This window comes from Cetorhinus maximus, chromosome 17, assembly GCF_964194155.1.
Source record: "Cetorhinus maximus chromosome 17, sCetMax3.hap1.1, whole genome shotgun sequence".
Lineage (NCBI taxonomy): Eukaryota > Metazoa > Chordata > Chondrichthyes > Lamniformes > Cetorhinidae > Cetorhinus > Cetorhinus maximus.
In genome coordinates, this window is record NC_135895.1 from 1,823,590 (window position 1) to 1,838,871 (window position 15,282).

Below are 15,282 nucleotides of genomic sequence, written 5' to 3' on the forward strand. Positions count from 1 at the left end.
CACTGCCATCTTGGGGAACAAGTACAGCAGATAGATGGAACACCACCACCTGGAAGTTCCCCTCCAAGCCACTCACCATCCTGACTTGGAAATATATCAGTCGTTCCTTCACTGTCACTGGGTAAAACTCCTGGAACTCCCTCCCTAACAGCGCTGTGGGTGTACCTACACCACATGGATTGCAATGGTTCAAGAAGGCAGCTCACCACCACCTTCTCAAGGGCAACTAGGGATGGGAAATAAATGCTGTCCTAGCCAGCGACACCCACATCCCGTGACTGAATATTTAAAAAATCTTCTCTACATCTACTGTTTCAAGACCACTTGGGATCTTATTTGCTTCAATCAAGTTGCCTCTTATTCTTCTAAACTCCAGTGGATACAAACATGGCCTGTCCAACATATCCTCATAAGACAACCCACCCATTCCTGGTGTTAGTCTAGTAAACCTTCTCTGAACTGCTTCTGACAGACTTACATCTTTCCTTAAATAAGGAGACCAATACTGTACACATTACTCCAGATGTGATCTCACTAGTGTCCTGTACAATTGAACAATAACCTCCCTACTTTTATAATCAATTCCCCTTGCAATAAACAATAACATTCTATTAACTTTCCTAATTACCTGCTGTACCTGCACACTAATCTTTTGTGATTCATGCACTAGGACACCCAGATCCCTCTGAATCTCAGAGCTCTGCAATCTCTCATCATTTAGATAATATGCTTCTTTTTTATTCTTCCTGCCAAAATGAACAATTTCACATTTTCTCACATTATATTCCATTTGCCAGATCTTTGCTCTGTTACTTAACCTACCTATGTCATCTTGTAGCCTCCCTACATCTTCTTTGCAACTTACTTTCCTAGTTACCTGTGTCATCAGCAAGTTTAGCAACCATACCTTCAGTTCCTTCACCCAAGTCATTTATATAAATTGTAAAAAATTGTGGCCCACCACTCAGTTCATCCTGCCAACCAGAAAAAGACCCATTTATGCCCACCCTGTTTCCTGTTAGCCAGCCAATCTTCTATCCATGCCAATATGTTACCCTCTACACCATGAGATTTTATTTTCCTCAATAACCTTTGATGTAGCACTTTATCAAATGCCTTCTGCAAATCTGCATACAGTACATCCACTAGTCCCCCTTTCCCCACAGCATATGTACATGATGTACAGGAAGGCATTAAATGGGAAATTAGGGACATATGCAATTAGAGTACAATTGTAATCATGGGTGACTTTAATCTACATGTAGATTGGACAAACCAAACTAGCAATAATACAGTGGAGGAGGATTTCCTGCAGTGTGTACATGATGGTTTTTTAGACCAATACGTTGAGGAACCAACTAGGGAGCAGGCTACCCTAGACTGGATTTTGTGCAATGAGGAAGGATTAATTAATAATCTTGTTGTGCGGGGTCCCTTGGGGAAGAGTGACCATAAAGGGATAGAATTGTTCATTAAGATGGAGAGTGAAGACGTTGAATCCGAAACTAGGGTCTTGAATCTAAGTAAAGGGAACTACAAGGGTGTGAGGTGTGAGTTGGCAATGATGGTTTGGGGAACCTTACTAAAAGGGTTGACAGTGGATAGGCAATGGCTAATATTTAATGAATGTATGCATGAATTACAACAATTATTCATTCCTGTCTGGCGCAAAAATAAAACAGGAAAAGTGGCTCAATCATGGATTACAAAAGAAATTAGGGATAGTATTAGATCCAAAGAGGAGACATATAAAATTGCCAGAAAAAGCAGCAAGCCTGAGGATTGGGAGCAGTTTAGAATTCAGCAAAAGTGGACAAAAAGATAATCAAGAAAGGGAAAATGGAGTAGGAGAGTAAACTTGTATGGAACATAAAAACTGACTGTAAAAGCTTCTATAAATATGTGAAGAGAAAAAGATTAGCAAAGACAAATGTAGGTCCCTTACAGTCAGAAACAGGGGAAATTATAATGAGGAACAAGAAATGGCAGAATAATTGAACACACATTTTGCTTCTGCCTTCACAAAAGAGGACACAAGTAATTTCCCAGATATGTTAGGGAACCAAGGAATTATTGAGAGGGAGGAATTGAAGAAAATCAGTATCAGTAAAAAACTGGTGCTAAAAAAATTAATGGGGTTAAAGGCTGAACAGTCCCCAGGGCCTGATAATCTACATCCCAGAGTACTAAAGGAAGTGGCCCTGGAAATATTGGATTCATTGGTTGACATCTTCCAAAATTCTATAGACTCTGGAGCAGTTCCTACAGATTGGAGGGTGGCAAATGTAACCCCACTATTTAAAAAAGGAGGGAGAGAGAAAACAGAGAATTACAGACTAACATCAGTAGTGGGGAAAATGCTAGAGTCTATTATAAAAGACGTGGTAACAGAACACTTGGAAAGCATTAACTGGGTAAGATAAAGTCAGCATGGGTTTATGGAAGGGAAATCGTGGGGCAGGATCTTCAGGTCGGTGAGCGCGGGGCGCGTAAGATGACGCAGGATGATGTCGGGCGGAACTCCCAACGTCATCTCGCGTCATCTCCATTTTCAGGTCGGCGGCCGCACAGCTGATTTGACTACACCCCCGCCAACCTGTCAACAGCCTATTGAGGCCATTTAAAAAGTCATTAACCTCATTAATGGACTTTCCCGTCCAACCTTATGATTGGCGGGCAGGCTGGGAGCCCTGGCGGGCTTTAGAAAAAACATCAAACCTCATCCAGGGCGGGATGAGGTTTCATGAGGGTTTTTAAATTTTTAATAAAGGTTTGAGCTTAAGTGATGGACATGTCCCAACTCAGGTGACAGTGTCACATGAGGGGACATGTCAGGGAATTTTTAAAATTTACGTTAAAACTCTTAATTCTGAGCCGATCCCCCTGAGGCAGCACTTAGCCTCAGGGAGATCAGTGTGCTCTTTTGCGCGCACTGCCGGCTGAGGGAATCACACCCCGCTGGCACTGGGTGCACATAGCACTTCCTGGCGGACGTCATGCTGGGCGGGCCTTAATTGGCCCACCCATGTAAAATGGCGGCACATCCCCAATCGGGGGCACCAATCAGAGGCGCGCCTGCTCACACCTGCTCCTGCACTTCCCCCCGATGGGGGGAAAATTCTTCTCATGCTTAACTAATCTACTGGGGTTTTTTGAGGATGTAGCTAATAGAATAGATAAGGGAGAACCAGTGGATGTGGTGTATTAGGATTTCAAGAAGATTTTTAATAAGGTCCCACATAAGAGGCTGGTGGGAAAAATGAAAGCACACGGAATTAGGGGTAATATACTGGCCTAGATTGACAATTGGTTGACAGGCTGGAAACAGAGAGTGGGAATAAATGGGCCTTTTTCCGGGTGGCAGGCGGTGACTAGTGGGGTACCGCAGGGATCAGTGCTTGAGCCCCAGTTATTCACAATATATATAAATGCCTTGGATGAAGGAACCAAATGCAATATTTCCAAGTTTGCTGATGACACAAAACTGGACGAGGTTGTGAGTTGTGAGGAGGATGCAAGGAGGCTTCAGGGTGATTTAGACAAGTTGTGTGTGTGGGCAAACACATGGCAGATGCAGTATAATGTGGATAAATGTGAAGTTATATGCTTTGATGTGAAAAACAGAAAGGCAGAGTATTATTTAAATGGTGATATATTGGGAAATGTGGATGTACAAAGGGATCTGGGTGTCCTTGTACACCAGTCAATGAAAGTAAACAGGCAGGTGCAGCCAGCAATTAGGAAGGCAAATGGTATATTGGCCTTCATTGCAAGAGGATTTGAGTTCAGAAGTAGGGAGGTCTTACTGCAGTTATACAGGGCCTTGGTGAGACCACACCTGGAGTATTGTGTGCTGTTTTGGTCTCCCTACCTAAGAAAGGATATACTCGGCATAGAGGGAGTGCAGCGAAGGTTCACTAGGCTGATACCAGGGATGTCAGGGCTGTCGTATGAGGAGAGATTGGCTCGACTGGGCCGGTATTCACTAGAGTTTAGAAGAATGAGAGGGGATCTGATTGAAATGTATAAAATTCTAACAGGGTTAGACAGACTAGATATAGGGAGGATGTTTTCCCTGGCTGGGGAGTCTAGAACCAGGGGCCACAGCCTTAGGATATGGGGTAGGCCATTTAGGACTGAGATGAGGAAAAATATCTTCACTCAGAGTGTGGTCAACCTGTGGAATTCTCTCCCACAGGAGGCTGTGGAGGCCGGGTCACTGAGTATATTCAAGAAAGAAATTGATAAATATTTGGATATTAGGGGCATCAAGGGGTATGGAGAGAAAGTGGGAATATGGCGTTGAGATAGAGGATCAGCCATGATCATATTGAATGGTGGAGCAGGCTCGAAGGGCTGAATGGCCCACTCCTGTTCCGAATTTCTATGTTTCTATGTTTCCTTCAATGAACTGCAATAAATTGGTTAAACATGATTTCCCTTTCACAAAACCATGTTAACTTTGCCTGATTGCCTTAAATTTTTTTAACTGCCCTGCTGTAACATCTTTAATAATAGCTCCTAACACATTCCCCATGACAGATGTTAAGCTAACTAGCCTTTTGTTTCCCGCTTTCTGTCTCCCTGCCTTTTGGAATAACAGAGTTGCATTAGCTATTTACCAATCTAGTGGAACCTTCCCTGTATCTAGGGAATTTTGGAAAATTAAAACCAGTGCATCAACTATCTCACTAGCCACTTATTTTAAGACCTTAGAATTAAGTACAACAGGACCCGGGGATTTGCCAGCCCACAGCTCCAACAATTTGCTCAGAGCCACTTCATTGGTGATTGTAATTTTCCTGAGTTCCTCCTTCCCTTCCATTTCCTGATTTACAGCTATTCCTGGGATGTTACCTGTATCCTCTCTGGTGAAGACCAATGCAAAATTCTTATTCCATTCATCAGCCATCTCCTTATTTTCCATTATTAATTCCCCAGACTCACTTTCTGTAGGGCCAACGCTCACTTTGTTAACTCTTTTATTTAAATATCTATAGAAACTCCTGCTGCCTGTTTTTATGTTTCTACCTAGTTTTCTTTCCTACTCTAATTTTTCCCTCCTTATTCATCTTTTAGTCTTTCTTTGCTGTTCTTTATATTGTCCAGTCTTCTGACCTGCCACCCATCCTTGCACAATTATATGTTTTTTTCTTTAAGTTTGATACTATCTTTAACTTTTTTGGTTAACTGTGGATGGTGGACCCACCCGCCCCTTGGAATTTTTCGCTCTTGTTGGAATGTATTTATTCTGAGTATTCTGAAATATCCCTTTAAATATCTGCCACTGTATCTTGACTGACCTATCCCTTAACCGCATTTGCCAGTTCATGTTAGCACCTTCTGCTTTCAGGTCCTCACAATTGCTGTTATTTAAGTTTAAAATACTAGTCTTGGAACCACTCTTCTCTCCCTCCAACTGAATGTAACATTTATTAATATTTTGATTGCTGCCAGCTAGGGGTGCCTTCCCTCCCTTCTTAAATAGTGGGTTGACATTTGCCACCTTACAATCTGCAGGAACCGTTCCAGAATCTATAGAATTTTGGAAGATGATCACCAATACATCCATTATCTCTATAGCAACCTCTTTCCACACGCTGGGATGTAGAATATCAGATCCCATGGACTTATCAACTTTCAGTCCTATTGATTTCTCCAATACAACCTTCTTACTAATGCTAATTTCCTTCAATTCTTCATTCTCCCTAGCCCCTTGGATCTCTAAATCTGGAAGATTTCTTGTATCTTCCTCAATGAAGACCGACACAAAGTGGTCATTTAGCTTCTCTGCCACTTCTCTATTCCTCATTCTAAATTCTCCTGGCTCTGCCTGCAATGGACCCACATTTGTCTAAGCCAACAATTTCATTTTTACATACATACAGAAGCTTTTACTGTTTTTTTGCTAGTTTACATTCATATTCTATTCTCCCTTTCTTTATCAGTTTCTTGGTCCTCCTCTGCCGTATTCTAAAAACCTCCCAATCCTCAGGTTTACTATTATTTCTGGCAACTTTAAAGGCCTTTTCTTTCAATCTTATGTAATCCTTAACTTCCTTTTTTAGCCACGGTTGACTGACATTTCTTTTTGGGTTTTGTGCCTTGAAGGAATGTCTCATTGTCGTAAACTATGTAATAATTATTGAAAGGCTATCCATTGCCTGTGTACCATCATACCATTTAATGTATTTTTCCAATCCACTTCAGCCAATGTGCCTCTCATACCTTTAGAATTTCCTTTGTTCAAATTTAACACCCTGGTTTCAGATTGAACTACCTCACTTTCAAACATAATGTAAAATTCTATCATATTATGGTCACTCATCCCTAAAGGTTCTTTTACAACAAGATTAGTAATTAGCTTTTTGTCGTTACATAATACTAGTTCTAAAATAGCCTGTTCTAGCCTGTTCTCCAGTTGGTTCTTCAACATTCTGCTTTGGAAAACCATCCCTAACACATTCCAGAAACTCGTCCTGGAGGTTCCAGGGAGGAAACTCGCAGAAGTTAGTTTGCAGATACAGCAAATAATTAGGAAATCTAATAGAATGTTATTATTTAACGTGAGGGGAATTGAATACAAAAGTAGGGAGTTTATGCTTCAGTTATACAGAGCATTGGTGAGACCACATCTAGAGTATTATGTACAATATTGGTCGCCTTATTTAAGGCCAGATGTAAAAGTATTAGAAGCAGTTCAGAGAAGGCTTACTAGATTAATACCCAGAATGGGCGGGTTGTCTTATGAGGAAAGGTTGGACAGGTTAGGCTTGTATCCACTGGAGTTTTGAAGAGTAAGAGGCAACTTGATCGAGACGTTTAAAATCCTGAGGGGTCTTGACAGGATGGATGTGGAGAGGATGTTTCCCCTTGTGGGAGAATCTAGAACCAGGGGTCACTGTTTAAAAATAAGGGGTCGCTCATTTAAGACAGAGATGTGGAAAAAAAATTTCTCTCAGAATGTTGTGAGACTTTGGAACTCTCTTCCTCAAAAGATGGCTGAGACAGAGTATTTGAATATCTTTAAGGCAGAGCTATATAGGTTCTTGATAAGTAAGCGAGTGAAAGGTTATCGGAAGTAGATAGGAATGTGAAGTTGAGGTTATGATTAGGTCAGCCAAGATCCTACTGAGCAGTGGAGCAGGCTCAAGGGGCTGAGTGGCCGAGTCCTGTGTGTAATTGGTATGTTTGTATGTTCGTATTAGTGCTCATTAGATATACCAGTCTATATGCAAATTGAAGCCACCTATGATTACTATATTGCCCATGCTTCATGCTTCTCTCATCTCCTGATTAATACCATGCCCCACATTACCACTACTGTTTAGTGGCCTATAAACAACCCCAACTAATGTTTGCTGCCCCTTACTGTTTCTTAACTCCATCCAAACAGATCCCACATTCTGTTCTTCTAATCTGATATCCTCCGTTACTAATGTACAACACCACTTCCTTTTCCTTTTTCCCTGTCCTTCCTAAATATTGAATATCCTTGAATATTCAGCTCCCAGTCTCGGTCACCCTGCAACCATGTTCCCATAATGACAATTAGATCAAACCCGTTTAGCTCTACTTGCACCTTTAAATTATCTTCCTTATTGTGAATGCTGCGAGCATTCAGGTAGAGTGCCCTTAACTTTGTCTTTTTTGACATTATTCCACATTCTAAGCCTAGTTGATGCTTTCCTTTGTTTCCTTTGCCTCCTGATTTCACTTGCTACTTGTCTACTTCCTGTTACTGGCTTTATTTGTTTCCAATTTGTGCCACCCCTCAGGTTCCCACACCCCTGACATGTTAGTTTAAACCCTCCCAACAGCACTAGCACATCTCCCTGTGAGGATATTATTCCCACTCCTGTTAAAGTGTAACCTGTCCTCCCTGTACAGGTCCCACCTGCCCCAGAACCAGTCCTAATGCCTCAGAAATCCAAAACCCTCCCTCCTGCTCCATTCCACCAGCAACATGTTGAATTGCTCAATCTTCCTATTGTTATACTCACTAGCCTGTGGCACTGGGAGTAATCCTGAAATGGCTGCTCTTGAGGTCTTGCTTTTTAATTTCCTTCTGTAAAATCTGCTTTCAGGACCTCAAACCTCTTCCAACCCATATCTTTAGCATCAATGTGGACTACGACCTCTGGCTGATCCCCTTCCCCCCGATGGATGCCCTGCAGCTGCTCTGAGACATCATCAACCCTGGCACCAGGGAGGCAACACACCATCCTGGAGTCACTGCCACAGAAGTGCCTGTCTGTTCTCCCTGACTATTGAATCCCCTGTCCCCTCCCACTCTTCTTCCTCCCCACCATGTGCAGCTGAGCCATTCATGGTGCCATGGATTTGATTCTGGCTGAACTTCCCTGAGGAACTTTCGCCCTCACCAGTATCCAAAATGGAAAATTGATTAGCAAGCAGGGTGGGCTTAGGAGACTCCTCTACTACCTGCCTGGAACTCTTAGACTGCTGGCAGTCACCCATTCCCTCTCTGCCTGCACACTCCTAACCTCCTCCCTAAACATGATATCCAAGGAGTTCTCTGTCTCACTGATGTACCACAGTGACTCCAGCCACCGTGCAGGTTCTGAAACCCAGAGCTCAAGCTTCTGCAACCGGTGACACTTCCTGAAGATGTGTTCATCTAGAACTCTTGGCGCACCCATGACTTCCCACATACTGCAGGATGCCTATTGCACTGGGCCGAGCTGACTTGCCGTACCATAACCTTAAAAGCTATGTATTACAATTAGAATAAGTAGAATAACTTACCAGTTATTCACCGATCAGCTTCTTCCCCTTTACCGAAGTAGGAGCCAGCTACCGGAGGCTGAAAAAGTTAGAAAAATAAAGAAGTACCTCCTTCCCCTCTTCACCAAACTCCCTCACTCACCAAACTCCCAGTTTGACACTCTGTGTACTTAAAACAGCTCTCAGTGCAGACCAGGTAACACTGAGGAAGGCCCATTTTTACACTTCCTGAAAAACAGCGGATTCAAGCTTCTGAAAACCAGTTGAAGATAGCTAGCTAATTAACGAGCTGCAGCTGCTCTGGAGAGCTTGTGTATCCCAGTTTAAGGTTGGAATAAAACTTAACTTCTCTTAAATTAAGGAGTAATTTTTAGTTAATTGATAACTTAAAGAAAAGGAAAGGAAAAAAAAATTCTTTAGACAGGAATTAACCCTTAAAACTCACTCACTCACCAGACTCACCAGCTCCCAAGCTCTGTGACATTGCCTGATTTCACCCCTACCTCAGCCTATCTGCTGCTCAAATCCTCACCCATATCTTGGTTAACTCGACTGTTCCATTGCTCTCCTGACTGCTCTCCCACCGTCCAATCTCTGTAAACTTGAGTTTATCCATAACTCTGCTGTCCTGTATCCTAACTCAGACCAAGTCCAGTTCACCCATCACCCCCTGTGCCCTCTGACCTCCAGTGGCTCCCCATCCGGCAATGCCTCAATTTTAAAATTCTCATCCTCCTTTTCAAATCCCTCCATGGCCTCACCCTCCCTCCCTCCACCAGCCCCACAGCTGCCCGAGATCTCTGTGCTTCTCTAATCCTGGTCTCTTGTCCATTGTCCCCATTCCTTCCATCCATCATTGTCGACCGTTCCTTCAACTGCCTGGACCCTAAACTCTGGAATTCTCTCCTAAAATCTCCATCTCTTTCCCCCTTTCAGACGCTTCTTAAAACCGACCTCTTTGGCCAAGCTTCTGGTCACCTGCCTGAAGATCTCCCTGTCTGAAGATCTCATTATGTGATTCAAGGCGGGATTTTGTTCGTTAACCCTCCTGTGGGGCATCGTGGGATGTTTTACTCTGTTAAAGTGGCTATATAATGCAAGTTGTTGTTTGTGTAACATATCAACTACACCACTCTGTGATACATCCAATAATCCTGTTACCATAATTAAACGTGAGGAATTACTGTGACAGAGCATCACGGACAATCGACTGAAGTGACCTCAAACTCCTGCAGTGATTTCCTCCAGGTCCTGTAGAGTGAGGTGTTGTGTTGAGGAAGGACTCTCTCTCTCTCTCTATCCCTCTTTCTCTCTCTCTCTATCTCTCCCCTTCTCTCTCTCTCTCTCTCTGTGAGTATATTGATCCGCAGGATCTCCTGATATTACTGCAGTGTTAATAGAATCAATAACCTGAGCCAGAACCCTGACTGTCTGGATACAATATCAACACAGGGAACATCCAGACATTTAACAGGATTATAATTACACCATTATTTTATTCAGCCTCAGAACGTGAATGTCACTGGCAAACCGACATTTATTGCCCATCCCAAATTGCCCTTTAGAAGGTGGTGGTGAGCTGCCTTCTTGAACCGCTGCAGTCCCTCTGGTGTAGGTACACCCACAGTGCTGTTAGGGAGGGAGTTCCAGGATTTTGATCCAGTGACAGTGAAGGAACGGCGATATATTTCCAAGTCAGGATGATGAGTGGCTTGGAGGGGACCATCAGATGGATGGTGTCCCCATCTATCTGTTGCCCTTGTCCATCTGGATGGTAGTGGTCGTGAATTTGGAAGGTGCTGTCTAAGGAGCCTTGGTGAATTCCTGCAGTGCATCTTGTAGATGGTACACACTGCTGCTACTGTGCGTTGGTGGTGGAGGGAGTGAATGTTTGTGGATGGGGTGCCAATCAAGCGGCTGCTTTGTCCTGGATGGTGTCAAGCTTCTTGAGTCTTGTGGGAGCTGCACTCATCCAGGCAAGTGGGGAGTATTCCATCACCCTCCTGATTACTGGAACAAGACAAGGTTAAGTTTGTTAACAATGCTCTCACTGAACAGTCTAATCCCATCACTCACTGTCATGGTCTTGTAGAGATTGAGATATTCCAGCATTAACTTTAAGTGACGGAGGCTGGAATTTCCTGTCCCCGTTGGTGTTGGGCTTCATGGCAGGTGTGATCGGACAATATAGTGAGACGGCCAAAAATCTGTTTCAGGGTGTTGTGAAACCAGTTTGCGATTGTCCGCTCCGCCCGTCAATGATGGGCCAGGTTTATAGCTGCTGCACATTGGCAACTTCATTTTAATACAACTGCATCTCATGATAAGCCCTGTTCACTGGAATCATCGCCCTCCCATGCTGGATCATCTGGGCAGGTTGGTGTGATTGCGCACAAGCGTGTTTAAACAGCGTGTACCTGGCATCCTGCAACTCGAGGGGATCTCGGGGGTGAGTGTACACTAACACTGCCTGGCACTCGCGAGGGTTGCCCGTTCAACTTCACATAAGAGGTGCCGCGCATTCAGGCAAGGACACAGGCAAGCCTGCTTTTTCCTGGCTGGCTGACCAGGGCAAGGGCCATACTGCGGTTGGGGTGAGTTGGGGAGACAAGGCAGCACGGTCTGATGGTAGTGCGTAAGCACATGCAGGGTGGGGGAGGGAAGCAGCCACGCATTGGGGAAACCTGTAGGAAGTGACCATTCCTCTGCAACTGAGACAGTTCAGGCGCAGCCACATTGATACGATTGGGTCGGGCTCCGAGCTTATCTGCCCCCTCAAGCAACAGTTGGACTGCACACGTTGTACAATCTCCTTGCTAAAGCGGCCATGGGGCAGTCTCTGCTGGAGGCTCACATCCCCTTACAATCTCAGCATCTCGGTTTGAACCAGTCTCCCCCATGGTTCAAGCTAACAGTGCAGCCTTGCAGTGTGGGTTAGGAGAATGTCTGTGCCTGAGCTGAGGGCACAGCCTGCAGTCCAGTGGGCAAAGCTGCTGCCAATCGGTCAGGTGGAGTGGGGCGGAGGTGGGTGGGGTTTCAGGCAGCCATGCAGCGCACTAATCTCTGGCCACCCGAGTGGTGATCAGCACTCTCCGGGATGTGTTAAGGGACCTTCAGATTTAACCAAGAGAGGTTCTTAGAACACCCAAGCTAACCCACACATCTGTCTCATCCTGAAGCAGGAATAGATCATGATCATGGAGCCTGGTGACCGAGCTGTAAGCCTCGTGGTGTACAGAGAGTGAAGACGATGGAGGAGAGAGTGACTGAGGTGCCTGGCTGGGCAGAGTGAGGAGCAGCACCCTCAGGAAGATGGGGCGGCTGGGGCTCCCGCACACACACTGAAGAGCCACAGTGAACCTCCGCTGGTCAGCACTCATCCAGACCCGGGGTCTATAGACACCGCCTGTCATTCCTGCAGGTGACCAAGAACCAGTGTCGCCGAAGATTACACATGTCCAGGGAACTGGTCACATCTGCCACTTACTGCAGGATTTGGCACCACAGGGACATGGGAGGGCATCCACTGCCAGTGGCTGTGAAAGTGACAGCGGTGCTCAATTTCTATGCCAGTGGCTCCTTTCAGGGCTCCACAGGCGACCCCTGTGGGATTTCACAATCCGCCTCCCACAAATACATCCACGAGGTCACAGATTCCATCTTCTCCATGGCAACAACTTTGTGCATTTCGCCCGGGACCGGGACAGCCAGGATACAAAGGCCATAGGATTCGCCCAGATCTCGGGATTCCCACAGGTACAGGGTGCGATTGATTGCATTCATGTGGCACTCAGGTCTCCATCGCAACAAAGGATTAACCGCACGGGCTTCTGTTCGCTGAATGTTCAGCTGGTTTGAGAGTGTGTGAGTTGAGAGTGATGAGAAGAGTGACTTACCCTGGTGGTCATATCTCCGTGGCAACAAGAGGTCAACTATGTCAAGCGCAAGGGCTTAGACTCGCTGAATATTCAGCTTTTTTTTATTATTCATTCGTTGGATGTGGGCTTCGCTGGCTGGGCCAGCATTTATTGCCCATCCCTAATTGCCCTTGAGAAGGTGGTGGTGAGCTGCCTTCTTGAACCACTGCAGTCCATGTGGTGTAGGTACACCCACAGTGCTGTTAGGGAGGGAGTTCCAGGATTTTGACCCAGCGACAGTGAAGGAACGGCGAAATATTTCCAAGTCAGGATGATGAGTGGCTTGGAGGGGAACTTCCAGGTGGTGGTGTTTGCATCTATCTGCTGCCCTTGTCCTTGTAGATGGTAGTGGCCATGGGCTTGGAAGGTGCTGTCTAAGGAGCCTTGGTGAATTCCTGCTGTGCATCTTGTAGATGGTACACACTGTGACTACTGTGCGTCGGGAGTGAATGTTTGTGGATGGGGTGCCAATCAAGCGGCTGCTTTGTCCTGGATGGTGTCAAGCTTCTTGAGTGTTGTGGGAGCTGCACTCATCCAGGCAAGTGGGGAGTATTCCATCACACTCCTGACTTGTGCCTTGTAGATGTTGAACAGGATTTGGGGAGTCAGGAAGTGAGTTACTGGTCGCAGGATTCCCAGCCTCTGACCTGCCCTGGTGTGCAACCACCACAAACACATCCTGCAGGTCTGCACTGGTTTCCATGGAGTGTGCACGGCTCCTACATTCTTGGTCGGTCACAGATCCCTGCAGTCTTCCAGGGTCCACAGAGGCTGCAGGGTTGGCTCCTTGGGGACAAGGGCTACCCACAGAGGCCATGGCTGATGATACCCGTGCGGTGGCCTCAGACTGCAGCAGAGCGACGCTATAATGAGGCTCATGCTGCAGCTCACAACTTGGTGGAGCAGACCATCGGGATGCTGAAGATGAGGTTCCGGTGCCTGGACCGGTCTGGTGGAGCCCTGCAATACAGTCCACAGAGGGTGTCACACATCATCGTCATCTGCTGTACCCTTTACAACCTGGCGCTGTAACAGGGAGAGGAGCTGACTGAGGAGGAGATGGAGGAGCTGGAGGTCTCCTCCGATGGTGATGAACTTGACGGGGATGAGGGTGAGGGGGTCCTCGGTGGTGACGATGACGGGGATGAGGGTGAGGGGGTCCTCGGTGGTGACGATGACGGGGATGAGGCTCTCGCACTGGCCGGATGAGGCAGGCACACTCGGGACGCCCTCATAGCTGCCAGATTTGTGGGGGATGATGACGAGATGCAGTGAGGTGTCCCTGTAGATCCTCACATTGCAGTTGTGAACATTTGACTTGGGTCTGACTGATGGCAGCGCACATACCCTCTGTGAGAATGCTCCTGTCATGGAGATGTGGCAGATGCCCATAGTCCCTACATTCCAGGAGGACAATGACGATGGGCAGTGAGGACACTCCATAGATCTTCACACAGCCTCTGGGAATGTCTGACTCCTGTCTGGCTGAGGGCAGCTCACTTGTGCTCTGTGAACAGGGTCATATTATGGAGATGCAGCAGGGAAACTGTAACTTCTCCTGATTCTTTGGCATCCTTCGTGAGCTGAACCCTTCAGGTTCACATTGTCACCGGGCACAGATGCTGATGAGATGGGGGTGAGCAGCCTCTTCTCAAAAGGTGCTGGGCGCTCACAGAGAGAATGAGGGAACTCTGTGCCGTCGGCCCAGGACATTCTGGCAGCAATGACCAGCCCCATCGAGGTACAGGCATGACGATGTGTCCAGTGACTGTGAAGGTGAACCATCAGTGTGCTGGGAAAGTTACACAGACACAGGGAAGAGGCCCTGGACTGAGACACCTGCCTTTATCTGGTGCAGAAAGGTTTCACATCTGAGTGACACGAACACTGCTCATCAGAACAAGGAGCCTCAGGCAGGGAGACAGTCTCAGGAGTTTATTGACGATAGTGAACTTTATGTACAAGTGACCAACACCCTTGCCCAGGCTGCGAAACTGATTCTCCTTAACTTTCCTAACCCTGCAGCTGTGTCTTGGTGCTTCCCGGACATCCACAGTGGAGGTGGAGGCAGCCTGCTGACTGTCACACCCTGTCTGTGGTGACTTTGGTGGGCATTCCCTGGAGGGCCGAGACTTGGAGGGCCCCTGCCTGCTTTTGGGGTCCTGCTGTGTGGCAGTGACACCCTCCTCAGCCTGTGGAGCTGGAGCCGCTGAGGTCACAGGAAGAGGGGATTCGGATGGGCCGGATACTCCCAGAGTCACCTGGGTGGATGGTCCCGGAGTGAGCACCTGCTGATTCCCCTCCCTATGGGGAGGAGAGCCCCTCTCACGTACACATTATTGGAGGACAACTATGGCACCAGCGATGGAGTTCAGCCCGTGCAGCAGTGCAGGAGCGACCTCCTGGACCAAGGTCTCCATGGCGGCCGCCATCCTGCCAGTGTTGTTCTCGGTGCGTTGGCAATGCCGGCGCTATCACCGCAGCCTGAAGGCGGACAGACTCCTCCATCGTGCCTTACAATCTGAGGAGTGCAGCGGACATCCCTTCCTGATGTTCCCGAGTTTCTCTTTGCAGCTCCAGCAACTGTGACATGACCGAGTCCAGAGGCTCATCATCT